Raw genomic sequence first — 22,554 nt, 5'->3', positions numbered from 1 at the left:
CTTTGGAATGTCCCCTTTGAAAATGTCCCCTTTGGAATGTCCCCTTTGAAAATGTCCCCTTTGGAATGTCCCCTTTGGAATGTCCCCTTTGGAATGTCCCCTTTGAAAATGTCCCCTTTGAAAATGTCCCCTTTGGAATGTCCCCTTTGAAAATGTCCCCTTTAGAATGTCCCCTTTGGAATGTCCCCTTTGGAATGTCCCCTTTGGAATGTCCCCTTTGGAATGTCCCCTTTGGAATGTCCCCCCTAAACCCTAAGCCCTAGGCCTACCCTAGATGGTATTTTTTTCCCCCTTTATTTTATTTTTGAAATTTTATAAACATGGATTTTGTCAGAAGATTCAAATTTTACAATGATTATAGACATGGGTTAAATAAAATCCATTTTGGACTTTTTTTTATAATATTTTTTTTTGCCTGATTTAATCGAAAGTTAAAATTTTATAATAATTATAGACAAGGAAATAAATTAAATATACACTGCAAATTAAATGATTATTTGATATTCTATATCAACATTAGCTGTTTTGTTTTCATGTTTTACGTTTTTCGTTGGATATAAAAGTATTTGTGATAATTATTTGCTAAGTATATATGTAAATTTGAATCTTAATATATTAATTATCTTTCGCTTCTATAAGTAGTTCAATCTTATATAATCAATATTTGCTTTGCTATATTTTACATATAATATTCTTGATTTTTGAATTTTTAATAAGAATTCATATAAAGATTATATATTGTTACTTTGTATGAAACTATAATTTATTATAAATATCACTGCTAATACTAGAATATCTTTCTTTCATTTATTTATTTTTTGTAATAAAGCGCGATTCTTATAAAAAAATTATATATTTACTAGAATTGATGAATAGAAATATATGAATCGTGTAATTTTTTAGTCTTTATAAACCTGTGTTATATTCTCAACAGGTTTCTTTTGAATATAATATAACACAACTGATCAAAAATGATCATTGATCGTATTTACCCCTTTTTCTAGATAAGAAAATAATAATAAAAAATTTTACCATGGTATTTCTCTCTATTTTACCGAAATTTTTTCTATAGAATTGATATTCTATTACATTTGTTTTTAATTATGCGTTTTTTCCTGAAAATATGACATATATTCGAAAAAAAAACAAAGCACTGTATATCCTTTTTCATATTTTCTATTTTAGTTTATCTTCTTAATCATCTCTATGATAACATTAAAATCTGAAAGTTAATGTCTTTATATTCTTATGTAATTAAGAATAAGAAAATTAAACTTAATAGAGATAATGCTATCATTTATAGGATATTTTCATGTTTTTATCTTTTTCAATGGTAACTATACTATTATTTTTATAGTTTTTTTGATTCTTTACTTTTTACGATCGCTTAATCCACAAAGTAGTTAATAATTTACTTTATTCTTGTAATAGCTATATAAATACTTTTTTTTTCTCCTTTATATTCTTTTAAAATTTTATATGATGCTTGTTTCAGTGTATTAAAAACAAAAAATATATTCATCCTGTTAAGGTTTTTTTGTTATAATTGAATATATTATCTTTGGATTGAAATATTCGAAAATTACGCAATTTAAGTAAACAACTCTTTAATAAAATTTTATGCTGAAGTATCGTTTTTTTATTTAAAATTAGAACTCCTGGATACCAAATGCTGTTATCAAATCATTCGATTTTTAATTATAATTGGATTATGAGAAAGAATAACTGCAAAGAAGAACATTTTTTATCCATTTTTTTACGGCAAATTGTACTTTTTTATTAATTATTTATAATAAAATATTCTTCTAATTTTATTTAAATTTTCATGCAGAATCTATATATTTATAAATCACCATAAAATTGTTAATGTTGGCTCAAATTATTATAATAATACATATATAAGTCTATAATATGCATCAAACTAGATTTTCTGGCTTTTAAAGATCTTCTCATTAATTGTTCTTTATAATATTTAAAACCATAAATTTTTTATATTGTTAAGATTATTTATTAAAAAAGCAATAATATGACTATTTTTATGTTTTTTATAATATACATATCTATTTCCTATTTATTTTTTTTTTAAGATTCTCTTGTTAAGAAATTATTATCTTTTTAAGTTTTTATTTTATTTTTCATATATATATATATATAAATATACTGGTCAAATCGAAATAGTTTTAGTGTTTAGTAATTAATAATATAAAATTTATTGGATTTATCTTATAATAAAATGAAATTTTGAAGTAACATATAAATAGATTGAAAATACAAAAGATATATTTTTCTATTTTCGACACCGGATATTATTATTTTTAGTAAATATTTTCGGTTTAATGCACTAATATAAGAATATTGTTATAAAAATTACGTCTCTGATAGAAATTTATGTTTGATTGTCTTATTTTACTTTATATAAATTGTTATTTGCTTAATTTTTGTGGCTTAATTCTCATATTGCTGCCAATCTTTTGGTTTTTTTTTATTTTTATAGACGGTTTTTAGATTTTCTGATTGTAAATATAAAACCTTTATGCTAAAAAAAACAGCTTTTTTATGATAATATTCAATTTTATTATAAATATTTCATGTGACATGTTATATTATCGATTTTCTATCCTATTTAAATATAATATGTCTGCAGCGAGAAGAGAAAAACCATATTATGGATCTTTTTTACGGCAAAAAGAAATAAAAATTGTATTTTAAACAAAATTTTACAACTTTTAGCTGAATTATGTCGCTGAATAGCCGAATAAGGGGTGATAAATATGTCTGCTAGCATAGAAAGAAATCCTACAATGATAATTTATGACATGATAAATACATTATCTATAGCTGGAATATATAAAAATCATCTTTTTGTGGATATATAGCCATAACCAACTTAAGTTATATTCAAGATTTTTTTGCCTTATAATGGATATTTATATATTCTACTAGACATAGCGAATATTTGTACATTTGTTTTGTTATTCAGATCAGGTGAATTAATTGATTTTTTGGTCAATTCCAAGTTTTATGTGTTGCCATATTTTTTTCTGTCTTAAAAGAAAACCTAGAGCCAAGGCCTGTTTGGTAAAAAAACCAATTTTATCTTGCTGATCGTATGTAGCTAAGCTAACAAACACATTCATACTATCTTATATTTCTCATTATCTGCGATTTTTTTATTAATTTATATATATCACAAAAAAAGGGATATTTTTTCTTATAATAAAATTAAGTTTTCTTATGCTGATTATCTTATAGAAACGCAAAATACGCAGAAAATCATATATTTTATTTTTTTCTTGTTTCTGAAACTTTTATGTGTGGATTAAGTCGACTATTTTTTTTCTTTATTTTAGTGGGTTTTTTGTGTGATAATAACTATCATATACACCAAATCGAAAAAATATGTTTTGAATATTAAATCAATATAGATTATGCTTGATTTATTTTGATTTGGGATTTTAGTAGAAAGTTTAAGGGTCCTATTATTTTTTTTCTGTTAATGATCAATTACATAAAATATTGAATATATTTTTATATCTTATATAATATTCAATTATAAAAAAAGATATTGATATCATTTAATTGAGTTTGATGTCTTTTAAATAGGATTTTTTAAGTATGTTTCTTATATACAAAAAAAAGGGATTGATAATACTAAACTCAGTAATTTATATGATTTGAACAATAGGTTTAGCTTTTATTTTATCTGGTAAAACAAGATAGTTGTTTTTTCTTCTTTTTTTTTCAATTATATGAAATTTTTTTGTCGTTCTAATCATCTAAAATACTAACTTGATCGATATCTTATAACATTGAGATAAAATAATTACTGAATATAGGAATTTATGTAAACTATACACACTCTTAGATAATATATTTCATCAAAAAAAGGCAGGATTTTGAGTTTCAATCTGCCTGCTAAAGTTTTAAAAACGTCAAATTTTATGATTTCTAATCTGAAGAAAGGTATTTTTGCAAAGCTATTCCAAGATTTATATGCTATTTGATATATATAGTCGCCCAAGCAGCTATAAAAGGTGCTTATTCTGTAAGTAGCTAAAAGAAAAAAGATTTTTTATTGGATTGAACTGCCGCAGATTACCTAATATAGGTTTCGTGATCATAAATTATACATTTTTCACTAAATACTGCTAAAAAAATTCAAAATGTGCTAAAAAGTTCAGCTAGGATAAAGAAAAAATGTACATTTTAGAATACAGTGTTAGTTAAATACATTGTCTAATGTAAATGATTGAAATGACATTTTTTCAGATTATCTATATATTTAAGTAGATTCATTTTCTGTTTTTTTGCCATATTAAATTTATTTATAATGTATTATCTATATGATAAAATAGTAACTAGCCATATTTTTATATTTTTCATGTTTAAAAAATGCATAATAATACAAAAATAATGAACATTTATATAAAATACGCAGTGCAAAGTAAATATAAATTACATTCCATTGGATTTGTGTATTTATAAACAAAAAATATTATAATTTGTATATAATAATCTATTATTATATTTATCACATGTTTATGTCCGTTTTTTGCAATCTTTTATTACGATTTATATATATTACTGACTCATATGTTCATTAATCATTTAATTTTCTTTAAATATCTATAATTTTAGTGAATAAAATAAAAATCGTTGACATATTTTACAAACTCAATAGCCTTTTTCACTTATTTTCAAATAAAAAAAAACATCCAAATCTATGCCAGATCGCATAAATATAACATAAATAAGTCATTTAATTGCAAGATTCAACCACTCTTTTGCTTAAAATTTCTTTAAATTTTCAAAAATTATAATATTATATCGAAAAAGCATTATTTACGTTTTTCGTCTTTTCTTGGCAGCTAAAAATCTGGATTTTATAACAATTTTTATTATTTAAATTGTAGTATATATGATGTTTTTTATTTTTATTGCTAATAGAATAAAATGTTTACAAAAGTAAATACGAGTGTGTATCTTATACATCAAAAGCTTATGTCAATTCGTGATGTGAAATTCTATTCGATTGACATAAAAAATAAACATCTTTGTTGTAAAGAAATATTGAAACACTAATAATCTCGTAGTTTTATACAAAATGTATATAAAGGGTTTTTTTTTTGCTAAATATCGAAGCTTTTTTTTTTAAATCCATGAATAATAAAAAAAAGTTTATCTATTGTATCGTATTGTAAAAAAACATCGAAAAGATAATGTTTTTTTCCTGTTTATGCTGATCGTGTTTTATTTCTTTATAAATCGCTTTCTAAGTCAAGCCAGAATAAATAGGTTTTTTTTTCGTTGTCAAAAATAATTTATTTCGATTTACATGTATAACTATCTCAAAATTTATATTTAATTGTATAATAGTATCTAACTCCTATTTTTTTTCTTAATAAAAAAGTTTGAATATTACTAAATAGATTATTGTATTTTTAACAGTTTCAAACGTTTCTTCGTATGTTTGACTATGTATGCCTTATAGATTCTACCTTGTTATTTTAAAAGACTGTGTATATTCGTATGCATAAAAGGTTGTTATCTATCTTTTAAAAAACAAAAAAATCGGATCTATATTTCTAGAGAAACCTCTTTACATGTTAAATCATAAATTTTTATACATGATATACTGATGAACTGTTTAATATGTCTTAAATGTACATTAAATATTATTTTGATCTATTGTTGGTAAAAGATTGTTTTTACCCATTTCTAATCGATATAACTATTTTTATTGCAGAATTTGTATACTGTTTCTGTTTTTATATAAATAAAATCAAAAATCGAATGTTGTTTAGAATTCATTTCTATGTGTAAATATAAATAAATATCTTGGTTTTTTGTACAAATTGATGAAAACTAGAAAATTTATTATTATATTTTACAACAATTTTATGTGCATTAGGTCCACTTTTTTTTATAAAGGACTTTATATTTATTGAATTATCTTCCATTTTCCAAAAATTTAATAGTTAGCCATTCAAATGTGAACATAAATTTTACATTTCTAGATTTAAAAATTCATGGTTTTATCCACATAAATTATTGAATTGTCATACATTTACTGTTCCACTAGAATATTATAGTGGAATTTACATATTTATAGAATTTTATTCAAGAATTATGGTATACTCCGAAGATTTATATTTTATAATTATTTTAGACGTGGGTTGAATAAAATATACATTGTAAATATAAAACTCTAAATATTATTTATATGATATGTTAAATCAAGATTAGCTGTTTTATTTTTATGATATACGTTTTTCATTCGAAATAATTAGATTTGTAATATTTATTTGCTAACTATTTATTCAAATTTACATTTTATATTTTAATAATATTTAGCTTCTATAAGACGTTTAATCTGTATAATTAATACTTTTTTGCTCTATTTTATAGATAATAATCTTGATTTGTTCATTTTTTTTAATAAGATTGCATATGAAGTTTACATATTGTTTCTTTAAATGATATTAATAAATAACCTAATGCAGGAGGTTTTATTTATTTATTTTTCTCTAAAAGGTGCGATTCTTTTAACAAAATTATATTATCTCTACTTTAAACGAATTGAATAAATGAATCGTTATATTTTTTGGTTTTTCAAATCCTGGTGGATATTCTTCAACCGGTTTCTTTTATATATCGAGGAATACTACTGAACATAAATAATTATCGTACATTTTATACTTTTTCTTGATACAAGGATAAATGTAATATAAATTTTACTATGATTTTTCTCTATATTTCACTAAATTTTATTTTTTTACGTTTTATATTTTTCTTTAGTTTTTAAATATCGCGTTATTTTTATTAAAATATGGAATATATTCATAAAATGAACAAAGCACTATATATCTTCGCCATATTTTATTTTGAGTAGATCCCATATAATCAATATGATGGATTAGTAAATCTACAAGTTGGTATCTTTGAATACAAAATACTATATTCTTATGCGATCGAGATCATGTAAATACGACTTCATTGTAACTATGTCTTTATTTTCTATGTTTTTTATCGGTTTTTTTGGTAACTATTCTATCATTTATTGTTTTTTTCTTGATTATATACTTTTTACGTGCTCTTATCCATAATTTTATTAATATCTTACCATTTTTATTTGTCTATTTTGCTGTAAAAGTATAATTAATTCTTATTGCTTTCTTTTTTATAATTTGTATTTAAAAATTTTGCACATTTTATGTTCATTTCTTTGAAAATGTAAATTTTTTGCGCCTTTTTGGATATTTTTTGCTATTAAAGAATATATTATCTTTATATTGAGATATTCGAGTATTACGCGATGCATAAAATCTGTTTTGATAAATAAAAGCCAGAATATTGTTTTCGTAATGCAAATTCATACTCTGTCTATATATAAAATCAAATAATTGTATATTTTAATCAAATTAGTATACGAGGAGAATGACAAAAAAAATGTTACTTTTTAACCCATAATAAGACAAAATATTTGTATTTAATTGGTATAATATGGTTTTATAATTTTTAAATGAAAATACTCTTCAGATTTTATTTATAGATGCTTTAGTATATAATATTCGATTTATTTAATTTGGATTTTAAATCTATCAATTAATGAATCTCCAAAAAAATCTTTAGATTGACATAATTTTCAATAATATATACATGTCTAAAATATAAATTATACTGGATTTTCTAACTTTAAAGAACTTCTCATTGTTTATTCTTTATAATCTTTTTCGCATAAATATTTTTATACCGTTAAATATTTATAAAAAAAAGTGATAGATAAATTATATTTGAGAGTTATATTGTGCAAATCTTTGTTTAAGATTCTTTTGTTAAGAAATAATTATTTTTTTAAGAATTTTTTTTTCTTTTGCACATATAGAAAAAAGCTGGTAAAATAGATAAAGTTTATATGTTTATACATTTATAACAAAAAATTGACAAGTTTATTAAAAGAGATACAAAATGTATAAAAACGTATAAATGTTTAAAAAACGAAAAATATCATCTTCTATTGTCATAACCTTTTATTTGGTTATTACTAAACTTTTAGTTCTATAACTACTATAGTATGATTTCTAATAGTATTAGTTCTTTTTTAATAAAATTATATCGTTTTTTTCTATTTTAAATAGCGTAATCTGTAATTTTATTGATTTTTATTCTTTCATTCTCACATTTTAAGAAGCTTTTTTTGTTTTATTATCTTTTATATATAAAATTTTTCTTCTTTCTGGTTATAAGTAAATCCTGTATGTTAAAATAAACAGCTTATTCCGTGATAAATTTATGATAATAGTCGATTTTTTTATAAATATTTCACGTGTTATGTTATATAATTAATTTTTTATGCTCTATTGAAGAAAAAGATGTCTGCGATGGAAGAGAAAAAAACATATTTTGGATATCTTTCGTGCAAAGAAACGTCGTCTTTGTCTTTTTTACGTTTATTTTTATACTTTTAGCTGGATTGAGTCACCTGAAAAGCCGAATAAGTTCAGTTGAATATGTCCGCTAATATAGAAAAACTACGACAATGATAATATTGACATAATAAATACGATATTTGAAGTTATTTAAAAGAAAAATCAAATTTTAGGATATATTATACCATGAAATTAGCTATATTAAGTTTTTTTTTGCATTATAACAGATATTTTGTGTACTCTCTTAGCCATGGCGAATATCTGTAAATATGTTTTGATATGTTTAATTATTCAGAAAAGGTATATTTTTCGATTTTCGGTCGATTTTAAGTTTTATGTGTTGCCATATCTATTTCTGTTTCGAAAAAAAAACCTAAGACCGAGCCAAGTTTGTTTAAAAAAGAAGACTTTAATGCTTCAATAATATCAAAATCATAAAGAAGGCTTTTTTTCAATTCATATGACATATTATTTGCGAATTTCGTTATAATTTTATGAACATCGCAAAAAAAGGGGATTTTTTTTTCTTAGAATAGAAAAATATTTTATATGAAAACAATCTTTTTTAACTGCTAAATACTGAGAAAAACATAGATATTGTCTTTTTCTTGTTTCTGAAAATTTTATGTGTGGATTTAGGCTACTATTTTTTTTCTTCTTTTTAGTGGCTTTTCTATGTATAATTATCTTTCCTACAATAAAAAAAATGATATAATTGGTTTGACAAACAATGACATACATATTAAATTTATTTCATTAATATTTGAGAATTCAGTAAACAGTTTAAGGGTCCTATTATTTTTTTCTTTTTTGCAAAATCAATTATATAATCTATTTAACATATATTTATATCTTATAAAAACAGTAATCTATGATTAAGATGTCTTTTTTTATTTTATGTACTTCGATGTACATTTATATTTTATTTTAGGCATGTTTCTTATGTACGGAAATAAAAGGTGGATAATGCTATAATAGGTAATTTTTATGTGTTAAATGATATAGAAAGCTTTAAAATTTATTAAGTTAATATATATTAATGTTTTTTTTCTTCTTTTTTTTTAAATTTTATGTAATTTTTTTATATTTCTAATCATCTAAAATACTAACTTTTTCGATTTCTTATAACACAGAGATGTAATTAAAACCCAATATAATGTATTTTGTAAATTATTCACAATCATCTATAACACATTTCGGTAAAATAGACATGATTTTGAGCTTAAATCTGACAGCTAATGTTAAAAAAGACCATTTTTATCTTTATAAATCTGGGAAAGGTATTTTTTATTTACCAGTCAGGTGAGTTATATGCTATTTGATACATATAGTGCCCAAAATACTATAAAGAGGTGCTAATTCTGTTAGATAGCTGCTAGAAAAAGGATTTTTTTGATATTTTACTAGCGCAAATTAAAACATCTAATGTAAAATATACTATAATAGTAGAAAAATATCAAATTGTGTTAAAACTAATCATAAATTGTATAATAGTTCAGCTAGGTTATGAAAAAATGTCTATTTTAGAATACAGTGTTTGTTAAATACTATTTCTTTAATATATAATAATATAAATTAGCATTTTTTTTAATTAGCTAGTTATATATAGTTTTATTTTCTGTTTTTTTCTAATAACATTTATTTATAATGCATTTATCATATAATAAAAAAGTAGTTAGCCTTTTTATTTTATTTGTCATGTTTAAAAAGTATATATACATACAGAAATAATATACATATTGCTCTGATATCAAGTGCAAAATGCATAAATACTTGATTTTATTGTAAAAAGTGTATTTTTTAGCGAAACATTCGACAATTTATATATGATAATCTATGTTTGATGGTTCTATAAAAATAATAGATTTCTCTTTCTTTAATTACGATGCAATGAACACAACAATAGAGTCGCCCTTCTAGGGTAGGGGCGACTCTATTATTATATTTATCACTCGTTTATGATATTATTTCTTATCATGTTTTCAATGATCAGTTAATCTTCATCTAAAGTCTTTCAGTTTGTGTGAATAAAATGAAAAGCCATTGATGTCTTTTACAAATAAATAGCCTTTTATCACTTTTTTGTAATGGAAAAAAACATCAAAATCTGTGCTAGATTACAAAATAAAACATAAATAAGAGATATAATTGCAAGATATAATCACACTTCGATTTTAAGATTGTTTCAACAGCCAAATATTCTAAAATATTTTCTAAAAATGTAATGAACACCTTTTTCGTCTTTTCTTGACAACATAAAATCCCGATTGTATATAATTTACACGATTCAAGTAGTTTTATTTGTGATATTTTCTATATTAGATTTAATATAATGAATTGTTTACATAAGTTTACACAAATAAGTTCTGATGCTTTGTATATATATTAAAAGTTGGCATCTATTTGTGATGTTAAATCCATTCGATTGAAATATAAAAATCACATATCTGTGTTTTAAAAAACCGTATAAAATCATATTAGTTATATGAAACAATATAAAAAGGGTTTTTTTGCAATTCCTTCTGCTATAATTTGAAGTTTTTTTTTTTAAAATCCATGAACAGTAACAATAAAAACTTATCTTCTGTATCGTATTCAGAGTTAAACATCGAAAATGCAAAACTTTTTTCCCTATTTTTTAACTGTGTTTTATTTCTTTATAAATCGCTTTCTAAGTCTTGTCAGACTAAATGAAGGTTTTTTTTGCATTTGTATAGATAATTTTGTTCGAATTTTATGTTTAACTATTTCAAGATATATTAAATTGCATAATAATATCTTCATTTCTATTTTCTTTCTTATAGCTAGTTTGAATATCACGCAATAAATTTTAATATGTTTAACTATTTAAAAACGATTTTTTTTACTATATATACCTTTTTAGAATCTATCTCTGTATTTATCAAGATTGATTTTATTGATATGCGTAATAGTTTTTTTCGTCATTTAAATAACATCAAACAGTAATGATTTCTAGCGAAACCTCTTATATATGTACAATTTTATTATATTATACTATATTATTTTGAATTGAAATGTGTAATATACTGTTTTTATATATATTCTCAAATCGATATTACTATTACATTATGATAAATTTTGTATACTTTTTCTGTTTTATTCAAATAAAATCAAATAACAAAAACCATTTTAGGTTTTATTTTATTTGTTAAGATAAATGAATAAATTTAATGTGTTTTTTGAAAATCGATAAAAGTATAAAGATTATTAAATTTTGAAACAATTTTATGTGTATTTGGTCCACTTTTTTCAATTTTATTATCTTCTATTTTATAAAAATCTAATATATATATTTTCACATGTGAACATATAATTTATATTTCTAGATTTGAAAATTGATGGTTTTATGCACAAAAAGGACGAAAATTTTGGATTGGTATACATTGACTGTTTCACAAAGATATTATGGTGGAATTTTCATATTATTGGATTACTATTCCCGAAATATGATATATTCCGAAGATTTATATTTTATAATGATTTTTGACGTGGGTTAAATAATTTTATTTTTGAAATTTTATAAACATGGATTTTGTCAGAAGATTCAAATTTTACAATGATTATAGACATGGGTTAAATAAAATCCATTTTGGACTTTTTTTTATAATATTTTTTTTTGCCTGATTTAATCGAAAGTTAAAATTTTATAATAATTATAGACAAGGAAATAAATTAAATATACACTGCAAATTAAATGATTATTTGATATTCTATATCAACATTAGCTGTTTTGTTTTCATGTTTTACGTTTTTCGTTGGATATAAAAGTATTTGTGATAATTATTTGCTAAGTATATATGTAAATTTGAATCTTAATATATTAATTATCTTTCGCTTCTATAAGTAGTTCAATCTTATATAATCAATATTTGCTTTGCTATATTTTACATATAATATTCTTGATTTTTGAATTTTTAATAAGAATTCATATAAAGATTATATATTGTTACTTTGTATGAAACTATAATTTATTATAAATATCACTGCTAATACTAGAATATCTTTCTTTCATTTATTTATTTTTTGTAATAAAGCGCGATTCTTATAAAAAAATTATATATTTACTAGAATTGATGAATAGAAATATATGAATCGTGTAATTTTTTAGTTTTTATAAACCTGTGTTATATTCTCAACAGGTTTCTTTTGAATATAATATAACACAACTGATCAAAAATGATCATTGATCGTATTTACCCCTTTTTCTAGATAAGAAAATAATAATAAAAAATTTTACCATGGTATTTCTCTCTATTTTACCGAAATTTTTTCTATAGAATTGATATTCTATTACATTTGTTTTTAATTATGCGTTTTTTCCTGAAAATATGACATATATTCGAAAAAAAAACAAAGCACTGTATATCCTTTTTCATATTTTCTATTTTAGTTTATCTTCTTAATCATCTCTATGATAACATTAAAATCTGAAAGTTAATGTCTTTATATTCTTATGTAATTAAGAATAAGAAAATTAAACTTAATAGAGATAATGCTATCATTTATAGGATATTTTCATGTTTTTATCTTTTTCAATGGTAACTATACTATTATTTTTATAGTTTTTTTGATTCTTTACTTTTTACGATCGCTTAATCCACAAAGTAGTTAATAATTTACTTTATTCTTGTAATAGCTATATAAATACTTTTTTTTTCTCCTTTATATTCTTTTAAAATTTTATATGATGCTTGTTTCAGTGTATTAAAAACAAAAAATATATTCATCCTGTTAAGGTTTTTTTGTTATAATTGAATATATTATCTTTGGATTGAAATATTCGAAAATTACGCAATTTAAGTAAACAACTCTTTAATAAAATTTTATGCTGAAGTATCGTTTTTTTATTTAAAATTAGAACTCCTGGATACCAAATGCTGTTATCAAATCATTCGATTTTTAATTATAATTGGATTATGAGAAAGAATAACTGCAAAGAAGAACATTTTTTATCCATTTTTTTACGGCAAATTGTACTTTTTTATTAATTATTTATAATAAAATATTCTTCTAATTTTATTTAAATTTTCATGCAGAATCTATATATTTATAAATCACCATAAAATTGTTAATGTTGGCTCAAATTATTATAATAATACATATATAAGTCTATAATATGCATCAAACTAGATTTTCTGGCTTTTAAAGATCTTCTCATTAATTGTTCTTTATAATATTTAAAACCATAAATTTTTTATATTGTTAAGATTATTTATTAAAAAAGCAATAATATGACTATTTTTATGTTTTTTATAATATACATATCTATTTCCTATTTATTTTTTTTTTAAGATTCTCTTGTTAAGAAATTATTATCTTTTTAAGTTTTTATTTTATTTTTCATATATATATATATATAAATATACTGGTCAAATCGAAATAGTTTTAGTGTTTAGTAATTAATAATATAAAATTTATTGGATTTATCTTATAATAAAATGAAATTTTGAAGTAACATATAAATAGATTGAAAATACAAAAGATATATTTTTCTATTTTCGACACCGGATATTATTATTTTTAGTAAATATTTTCGGTTTAATGCACTAATATAAGAATATTGTTATAAAAATTACGGCTCTGATAGAAATTTATGTTTGATTGTCTTATTTTACTTTATATAAATTGTTATTTGCTTAATTTTTGTGGCTTAATTCTCATATTGCTGCCAATCTTTTGGTTTTTTTTTATTTTTATAGACGGTTTTTAGATTTTCTGATTGTAAATATAAAACCTTTATGCTAAAAAAAACAGCTTTTTTATGATAATATTCAATTTTATTATAAATATTTCATGTGACATGTTATATTATCGATTTTCTATCCTATTTAAATATAATATGTCTGCAGCGAGAAGAGAAAAACCATATTATGGATCTTTTTTACGGCAAAAAGAAATAAAAATTGTATTTTAAACAAAATTTTACAACTTTTAGCTGAATTATGTCGCTGAATAGCCGAATAAGGGGTGATAAATATGTCTGCTAGCATAGAAAGAAATCCTACAATGATAATTTATGACATGATAAATACATTATCTATAGCTGGAATATATAAAAATCATCTTTTTGTGGATATATAGCCATAACCAACTTAAGTTATATTCAAGATTTTTTTGCCTTATAATGGATATTTATATATTCTACTAGACATAGCGAATATTTGTACATTTGTTTTGTTATTCAGATCAGGTGAATTAATTGATTTTTTGGTCAATTCCAAGTTTTATGTGTTGCCATATTTTTTTCTGTCTTAAAAGAAAACCTAGAGCCAAGGCCTGTTTGGTAAAAAAACCAATTTTATCTTGCTGATCGTATGTAGCTAAGCTAACAAACACATTCATACTATCTTATATTTCTCATTATCTGCGATTTTTTTATTAATTTATATATATCACAAAAAAAGGGATATTTTTTCTTATAATAAAATTAAGTTTTCTTATGCTGATTATCTTATAGAAACGCAAAATACGCAGAAAATCATATATTTTATTTTTTTCTTGTTTCTGAAACTTTTATGTGTGGATTAAGTCGACTATTTTTTTTCTTTATTTTAGTGGGTTTTTTGTGTGATAATAACTATCATATACACCAAATCGAAAAAATATGTTTTGAATATTAAATCAATATAGATTATGCTTGATTTATTTTGATTTGGGATTTTAGTAGAAAGTTTAAGGGTCCTATTATTTTTTTTCTGTTAATGATCAATTACATAAAATATTGAATATATTTTTATATCTTATATAATATTCAATTATAAAAAAAGATATTGATATCATTTAATTGAGTTTGATGTCTTTTAAATAGGATTTTTTAAGTATGTTTCTTATATACAAAAAAAAGGGATTGATAATACTAAACTCAGTAATTTATATGATTTGAACAATAGGTTTAGCTTTTATTTTATCTGGTAAAACAAGATAGTTGTTTTTTCTTCTTTTTTTTTCAATTATATGAAATTTTTTTGTCGTTCTAATCATCTAAAATACTAACTTGATCGATATCTTATAACATTGAGATAAAATAATTACTGAATATAGGAATTTATGTAAACTATACACACTCTTAGATAATATATTTCATCAAAAAAAGGCAGGATTTTGAGTTTCAATCTGCCTGCTAAAGTTTTAAAAACGTCAAATTTTATGATTTCTAATCTGAAGAAAGGTATTTTTGCAAAGCTATTCCAAGATTTATATGCTATTTGATATATATAGTCGCCCAAGCAGCTATAAAAGGTGCTTATTCTGTAAGTAGCTAAAAGAAAAAAGATTTTTTATTGGATTGAACTGCCGCAGATTACCTAATATAGGTTTCGTGATCATAAATTATACATTTTTCACTAAATACTGCTAAAAAAATTCAAAATGTGCTAAAAAGTTCAGCTAGGATAAAGAAAAAATGTACATTTTAGAATACAGTGTTAGTTAAATACATTGTCTAATGTAAATGATTGAAATGACATTTTTTCAGATTATCTATATATTTAAGTAGATTCATTTTCTGTTTTTTTGCCATATTAAATTTATTTATAATGTATTATCTATATGATAAAATAGTAACTAGCCATATTTTTATATTTTTCATGTTTAAAAAATGCATAATAATACAAAAATAATGAACATTTATATAAAATACGCAGTGCAAAGTAAATATAAATTACATTCCATTGGATTTGTGTATTTATAAACAAAAAATATTATAATTTGTATATAATAATCTATTATTATATTTATCACATGTTTATGTCCGTTTTTTGCAATCTTTTATTACGATTTATATATATTACTGACTCATATGTTCATTAATCATTTAATTTTCTTTAAATATCTATAATTTTAGTGAATAAAATAAAAATCGTTGACATATTTTACAAACTCAATAGCCTTTTTCACTTATTTTCAAATAAAAAAAAACATCCAAATCTATGCCAGATCGCATAAATATAACATAAATAAGTCATTTAATTGCAAGATTCAACCACTCTTTTGCTTAAAATTTCTTTAAATTTTCAAAAATTATAATATTATATCGAAAAAGCATTATTTACGTTTTTCGTCTTTTCTTGGCAGCTAAAAATCTGGATTTTATAACAATTTTTATTATTTAAATTGTAGTATATATGATGTTTTTTATTTTTATTGCTAATAGAATAAAATGTTTACAAAAGTAAATACGAGTGTGTATCTTATACATCAAAAGCTTATGTCAATTCGTGATGTGAAATTCTATTCGATTGACATAAAAAATAAACATCTTTGTTGTAAAGAAATATTGAAACACTAATAATCTCGTAGTTTTATACAAAATGTATATAAAGGGTTTTTTTTTTGCTAAATATCGAAGCTTTTTTTTTTAAATCCATGAATAATAAAAAAAAGTTTATCTATTGTATCGTATTGTAAAAAAACATCGAAAAGATAATGTTTTTTTCCTGTTTATGCTGATCGTGTTTTATTTCTTTATAAATCGCTTTCTAAGTCAAGCCAGAATAAATAGGTTTTTTTTTCGTTGTCAAAAATAATTTATTTCGATTTACATGTATAACTATCTCAAAATTTATATTTAATTGTATAATAGTATCTAACTCCTATTTTTTTTCTTAATAAAAAAGTTTGAATATTACTAAATAGATTATTGTATTTTTAACAGTTTCAAACGTTTCTTCGTATGTTTGACTATGTATGCCTTATAGATTCTACCTTGTTATTTTAAAAGACTGTGTATATTCGTATGCATAAAAGGTTGTTATCTATCTTTTAAAAAACAAAAAAATCGGATCTATATTTCTAGAGAAACCTCTTTACATGTTAAATCATAAATTTTTATACATGATATACTGATGAACTGTTTAATATGTCTTAAATGTACATTAAATATTATTTTGATCTATTGTTGGTAAAAGATTGTTTTTACCCATTTCTAATCGATATAACTATTTTTATTGCAGAATTTGTATACTGTTTCTGTTTTTATATAAATAAAATCAAAAATCGAATGTTGTTTAGAATTCATTTCTATGTGTAAATATAAATAAATATCTTGGTTTTTTGTACAAATTGATGAAAACTAGAAAATTTATTATTATATTTTACAACAATTTTATGTGCATTAGGTCCACTTTTTTTTATAAAGGACTTTATATTTATTGAATTATCTTCCATTTTCCAAAAATTTAATAGTTAGCCATTCAAATGTGAACATAAATTTTACATTTCTAGATTTAAAAATTCATGGTTTTATCCACATAAATTATTGAATTGTCATACATTTACTGTTCCACTAGAATATTATAGTGGAATTTACATATTTATAGAATTTTATTCAAGAATTATGGTATACTCCGAAGATTTATATTTTATAATTATTTTAGACGTGGGTTGAATAAAATATACATTGTAAATATAAAACTCTAAATATTATTTATATGATATGTTAAATCAAGATTAGCTGTTTTATTTTTATGATATACGTTTTTCATTCGAAATAATTAGATTTGTAATATTTATTTGCTAACTATTTATTCAAATTTACATTTTATATTTTAATAATATTTAGCTTCTATAAGACGTTTAATCTGTATAATTAATACTTTTTTGCTCTATTTTAGATAATAATCTTGATTTGTTCATTTTTTTTAATAAGATTGCATATGAAGTTTACATATTGTTTCTTTAAATGATATTAATAAATAACCTAATGCAGGAGGTTTTATTTATTTATTTTTCTCTAAAAGGTGCGATTCTTTTAACAAAATTATATTATCTCTACTTTAAACGAATTGAATAAATGAATCGTTATATTTTTTGGTTTTTCAAATCCTGGTGGATATTCTTCAACCGGTTTCTTTTATATATCGAGGAATACTACTGAACATAAATAATTATCGTACATTTTATACTTTTTCTTGATACAAGGATAAATGTAATATAAATTTTACTATGATTTTTCTCTATATTTCACTAAATTTTATTTTTTTACGTTTTATATTTTTCTTTAGTTTTTAAATATCGCGTTATTTTTATTAAAATATGGAATATATTCATAAAATGAACAAAGCACTATATATCTTCGCCATATTTTATTTTGAGTAGATCCCATATAATCAATATGATGGATTAGTAAATCTACAAGTTGGTATCTTTGAATACAAAATACTATATTCTTATGCGATCGAGATCATGTAAATACGACTTCATTGTAACTATGTCTTTATTTTCTATGTTTTTTATCGGTTTTTTTGGTAACTATTCTATCATTTATTGTTTTTTTCTTGATTATATACTTTTTACGTGCTCTTATCCATAATTTTATTAATATCTTACCATTTTTATTTGTCTATTTTGCTGTAAAAGTATAATTAATTCTTATTGCTTTCTTTTTTATAATTTGTATTTAAAAATTTTGCACATTTTATGTTCATTTCTTTGAAAATGTAAATTTTTTGCGCCTTTTTGGATATTTTTTGCTATTAAAGAATATATTATCTTTATATTGAGATATTCGAGTATTACGCGATGCATAAAATCTGTTTTGATAAATAAAAGCCAGAATATTGTTTTCGTAATGCAAATTCATACTCTGTCTATATATAAAATCAAATAATTGTATATTTTAATCAAATTAGTATACGAGGAGAATGACAAAAAAAATGTTACTTTTTAACCCATAATAAGACAAAATATTTGTATTTAATTGGTATAATATGGTTTTATAATTTTTAAATGAAAATACTCTTCAGATTTTATTTATAGATGCTTTAGTATATAATATTCGATTTATTTAATTTGGATTTTAAATCTATCAATTAATGAATCTCCAAAAAAATCTTTAGATTGACATAATTTTCAATAATATATACATGTCTAAAATATAAATTATACTGGATTTTCTAACTTTAAAGAACTTCTCATTGTTTATTCTTTATAATCTTTTTCGCATAAATATTTTTATACCGTTAAATATTTATAAAAAAAAGTGATAGATAAATTATATTTGAGAGTTATATTGTGCAAATCTTTGTTTAAGATTCTTTTGTTAAGAAATAATTATTTTTTTAAGAATTTTTTTTTCTTTTGCACATATAGAAAAAAGCTGGTAAAATAGATAAAGTTTATATGTTTATACATTTATAACAAAAAATTGACAAGTTTATTAAAAGAGATACAAAATGTATAAAAACGTATAAATGTTTAAAAAACGAAAAATATCATCTTCTATTGTCATAACCTTTTATTTGGTTATTACTAAACTTTTAGTTCTATAACTACTATAGTATGATTTCTAATAGTATTAGTTCTTTTTTAATAAAATTATATCGTTTTTTTCTATTTTAAATAGCGTAATCTGTAATTTTATTGATTTTTATTCTTTCATTCTCACATTTTAAGAAGCTTTTTTTGTTTTATTATCTTTTATATATAAAATTTTTCTTCTTTCTGGTTATAAGTAAATCCTGTATGTTAAAATAAACAGCTTATTCCGTGATAAATTTATGATAATAGTCGATTTTTTTATAAATATTTCACGTGTTATGTTATATAATTAATTTTTTATGCTCTATTGAAGAAAAAGATGTCTGCGATGGAAGAGAAAAAAACATATTTTGGATATCTTTCGTGCAAAGAAACGTCGTCTTTGTCTTTTTTACGTTTATTTTTATACTTTTAGCTGGATTGAGTCACCTGAAAAGCCGAATAAGTTCAGTTGAATATGTCCGCTAATATAGAAAAACTACGACAATGATAATATTGACATAATAAATACGATATTTGAAGTTATTTAAAAGAAAAATCAAATTTTAGGATATATTATACCATGAAATTAGCTATATTAAGTTTTTTTTTGCATTATAACAGATATTTTGTGTACTCTCTTAGCCATGGCGAATATCTGTAAATATGTTTTGATATGTTTAATTATTCAGAAAAGGTATATTTTTCGATTTTCGGTCGATTTTAAGTTTTATGTGTTGCCATATCTATTTCTGTTTCGAAAAAAAAACCTAAGACCGAGCCAAGTTTGTTTAAAAAAGAAGACTTTAATGCTTCAATAATATCAAAATCATAAAGAAGGCTTTTTTTCAATTCATATGACATATTATTTGCGAATTTCGTTATAATTTTATGAACATCGCAAAAAAAGGGGATTTTTTTTTCTTAGAATAGAAAAATATTTTATATGAAAACAATCTTTTTTAACTGCTAAATACTGAGAAAAACATAGATATTGTCTTTTTCTTGTTTCTGAAAATTTTATGTGTGGATTTAGGCTACTATTTTTTTTCTTCTTTTTAGTGGCTTTTCTATGTATAATTATCTTTCCTACAATAAAAAAAATGATATAATTGGTTTGACAAACAATGACATACATATTAAATTTATTTCATTTTTATTTGAGAATTCAGTAAACAGTTTAAGGGTCCTATTATTTTTTTCTTTTTTGCAAAATCAATTATATAATCTATTTAACATATATTTATATCTTATAAAAACAGTAATCTATGATTAAGATGTCTTTTTTTATTTTATGTACTTCGATGTACATTTATATTTTATTTTAGGCATGTTTCTTATGTACGGAAATAAAAGGTGGATAATGCTATAATAGGTAATTTTTATGTGTTAAATGATATAGAAAGCTTTTAAATTTATTAAGTTAATATATATTAATGTTTTTTTTCTTCTTTTTTTTTAAATTTTATGTAATTTTTTTATATTTCTAATCATCTAAAATACTAACTTTTTCGATTTCTTATAACACAGAGATGTAATTAAAACCCAATATAATGTATTTTGTAAATTATTCACAATCATCTATAACACATTTCGGTAAAATAGACATGATTTTGAGCTTAAATCTGACAGCTAATGTTAAAAAAGACCATTTTTATCTTTATAAATCTGGGAAAGGTATTTTTTATTTACCAGTCAGGTGAGTTATATGCTATTTGATACATATAGTGCCCAAAATACTATAAAGAGGTGCTAATTCTGTTAGATAGCTGCTAGAAAAAGGATTTTTTTGATATTTTACTAGCGCAAATTAAAACATCTAATGTAAAATATACTATAATAGTAGAAAAATATCAAATTGTGTTAAAACTAATCATAAATTGTATAATAGTTCAGCTAGGTTATGAAAAAATGTCTATTTTAGAATACAGTGTTTGTTAAATACTATTTCTTATATATATAATAATATAAATTAGCATTTTTTTTAATTAGCTAGTTATATATAGTTTTATTTTCTGTTTTTTTCTAATAACATTTATTTATAATGCATTTATCATATAATAAAAAAGTAGTTAGCCTTTTTATTTTATTTGTCATGTTTAAAAAGTATATATACATACAGAAATAATATACATATTGCTCTGATATCAAGTGCAAAATGCATAAATACTTGATTTTATTGTAAAAAGTGTATTTTTTAGCGAAACATTCGACAATTTATATATGATAATCTATGTTTGATGGTTCTATAAAAATAATAGATTTCTCTTTCTTTAATTACGATGCAATGAACACAACAATAGAGTCGCCCTTCTAGGGTAGGGGCGACTCTATTATTATATTTATCACTCGTTTATGATATTATTTCTTATCATGTTTTCAATGATCAGTTAATCTTCATCTAAAGTCTTTCAGTTTGTGTGAATAAAATGAAAAGCCATTGATGTCTTTTACAAATAAATAGCCTTTTATCACTTTTTTGTAATGGAAAAAAACATCAAAATCTGTGCTAGATTACAAAATAAAACATAAATAAGAGATATAATTGCAAGATATAATCACACTTCGATTTTAAGATTGTTTCAACAGCCAAATATTCTAAAATATTTTCTAAAAATGTAATGAACACCTTTTTCGTCTTTTCTTGACAACATAAAATCCCGATTGTATATAATTTACACGATTCAAGTAGTTTTATTTGTGATATTTTCTATATTAGATTTAATATAATGAATTGTTTACATAAGTTTACACAAATAAGTTCTGATGCTTTGTATATATATTAAAAGTTGGCATCTATTTGTGATGTTAAATCCATTCGATTGAAATATAAAAATCACATATCTGTGTTTTAAAAAACCGTATAAAA

This window comes from Rhyacophila brunnea, unplaced genomic scaffold, assembly GCF_057557595.1.
Source record: "Rhyacophila brunnea isolate RB1 unplaced genomic scaffold, BYU_Rbru_1.0 scaffold_132, whole genome shotgun sequence".
Lineage (NCBI taxonomy): Eukaryota > Metazoa > Arthropoda > Insecta > Trichoptera > Rhyacophilidae > Rhyacophila > Rhyacophila brunnea.
The sequence above is the reverse complement of the archived record's forward strand: the minus strand, read 5'-3'. Positions refer to the sequence as shown.